Below are 2,897 nucleotides of genomic sequence, written 5' to 3'. Positions count from 1 at the left end.
TGTCGACACTGCAAGTGGGCTACTGCAGGCCTATCCAGTACCAAAAGCAAACCAGACATATACCATCAAGGCACTCACTAAACTGATGTCTGCCTATGGGACATCTCAAGTCATCGAGAGCGACCAAGGGACTCATTTTACTGGTGCAACGATACAGCGCTGGGCAGAAGAAAATAACATCGAATGGCGATTCCACCTGCCACATAATCCAACGGGGGCAGGCCTCATCGAACGTTATAATGGTATTCTTAAGGCTGCCCTGAAGACAGACTCCCAGTCCTTGCAGGGGTGGACAAAAAGACTGTATGAAACCCTGCGGGACCTGAATGAACGACCTCGAGACGGCAGACCCAGTGCCCTGAGAATGTTGCAGACGACATGGGCCACCCCGCTTAGGATCCAAATTACGGGCACTGATCATCAGGTAAGACCCCAGATTGGTAATGAAAATAATCTTCTGCTCCCTGCCCCTGAAAACTTAGAGCCAGGTACCCATAAAATAAAATGGCCCTGGAAGGTGCAGGTAGGACCCAAGTGGTGTGGCCTACTTGCACCTTGGGGGAGACTATTGGAGGTGGGAGGCTCAGTAGTCCCTCCAGTAATAGGTACATGGCCTACTGATATTGTGGTCAACACTCCGATCTTTATTGCTAAAGGAACCCCCATCATGTCCCTATGGCAGATCAGGACACCTCCTTTGGTGCCTGATATCGTTATGCAGCCACAGATATCCGGCCAAAAGGTGTGGTACAGGCGGCCAGGACGTGCCCCAGTACAAGCGGAAGTGTTGACCCAAGACAGAAATACGGCCTGTATCTTGCCCTGGAGAGCAGACCTTCCCCTCCTGGTACCTGTAAAACATCTGTATTACTCCCCGTGAGTCTGTGAGCCTTCAGGACCACCGGAAGGAACAAAATGCCATCAAGCGTTCCAGTGTTGCTGTCAGATCACGTACAACACCCGGTGATGGTCTGCATGGGACTGATGGAACATAGAATGGACTTGCACCTCAGGACCTCATGCCTCCAGGCACATCATCGAGCACTGGCCCATAGAAGAATATAGACATCCACTAATCATCACTTTTCTTGAACTGTACCAACATACGTCGCGATAAAATTGTATAAGCGTCGCGATATACCGGATCTCTGTATTAGGGAAAGCTTACCCTTTTGTTAACCTGATCATTGGTTCACGCCGTGATGGGGTGGAGTGTATGGGAACTGCTGAGTCACTGCCTGAACCTCTGATTAATCACCTGAGGTGAGCCTTGAGTCAGCCAGAGGAGCACAGGTGAAGGCAATTCACCTGTGCTGCCAGAAGGGGGGGAGCCAGGCTCCACCCCTCCTGGACCTATTTAAGAGCTGGCTACCAGAGGGGAAGGATCTCTTCTGGAGATCCCCTCTTTTGGTATCTTCTGGTGAGCTCAACCCAAGGGTAAGCTCTTCCACTTATTATCTTTTTGTGATCCTTGTTTGCTTTGCCTTTCTCTCTTGATTATATTGTGATTATAACATCTTGATATCTATTGATTATACACAATCATATTGTGATTATAACATCTTGGTTATACACCCTGTCAATGGTTGAGTCCCTAGCAATGCAAGTTGGTGAGCTTCTCTACTATATAGCCACACACTGTTGGCTCCATTGTCCCAAAATCAAAGTAACCAGGTGACAACAGGCTCATGTAGGTGGTGTGACTGAGATGCACAAAATCAAACCCTATAGCCTTTAAGGGTATAGAGAAAGTATGTTTTATTGGCAATTGTGCAGAAGCCCTGGTGCAAAGGGATAATTCCTCCAAGCTTGCACACCATCTGGAAAAATCATGCTACAGATATAGGGTGAACTAATACATAATCAATAGTTTCCTGGAATTAGGATACATATTCGTTACACCCCAAAACATGCAGACCCTCCCATGTTGCGTGGGCATAGTGGGTCATGGATTGAAGAATTTGCTGTCTTTTTCATGAAGGCTTCTGACCTTCCTCACCGTAACTCCTGACAGAGAAGGGGCATCGCCCAAACCGTCTTGCTCTGTGGACATCTGATCACCTCCCTGCCAGATGTCTCAAACCTTACCAGCACGACCTTCATCCCCCTCACTATCCCAAACCCCGTGTTTGCTATCCCCTTTCTCTAACAAGCTCTACATTCCTGCTTCAATAAACTATCCCTAACTATCCCCCTCTATCCCCAGTTACTGTGAAACCTTCTTTTTGTGCCTTTTATTTTTCTTATGGGGCCCCTTTTCCACCTTTCATGCAAAGTCTTTTCTCAGATTTCCCGTTGCCCTCATAGGTGTTGGTGACCACAGTCTTACTGAGGACCCTTCCCCTGGATCTCAGAGCCACTCCTCTGGACCTCTTTCCTCCTCTTCTCTTACAGGGACTGCTTCCTCTACTTTCACCTTCTCCTCTTCTGTTCTGAGTTGAGATTTGTTTCATTTTCCATCCTCTTACAGGGGCAACTGAAATCAATTCTGTTGCCTCTTGTGGTTGATCAGGTTGGTCCATTTCAATGCTCTCACCCACCAGCTTGGCTCAGACTCTGACATTTGATTATGAGAATATTTAGTTCAGTTTGGAAGGTGTCTTGTTGTAGTTGAAGGTTGTCAAGTTCGGATTGCAGGGTGTCTCTCTTGCCTCAGAGGACATCTCACTTGGATTGGATGTCTTCTGTCTCAACTGGGAAACTCTCTTGGTCAGCCCAGAGATTCTCCCTCTTGGCTGGGATTCTCTCCTGGAAACTTTCCTTTTCAGTTTGGAGACTCTCTCACTCATTTTGTACTGTCTCCCTGAGACTCTCCCTTTCAGCTCTGAGACACACTCTTTCAGCACAGAGGCTTTCTCTCTCAATTTCAGAAACTCTCTCCCCCTCTGGGATAGTAT

This window comes from Lagopus muta, assembly GCF_023343835.1.
Source record: "Lagopus muta isolate bLagMut1 chromosome W unlocalized genomic scaffold, bLagMut1 primary SUPER_W_unloc_1, whole genome shotgun sequence".
NCBI classification, from domain to species: domain Eukaryota; kingdom Metazoa; phylum Chordata; class Aves; order Galliformes; family Phasianidae; genus Lagopus; species Lagopus muta.
Note: the sequence above shows the minus strand (reverse complement) of the source record.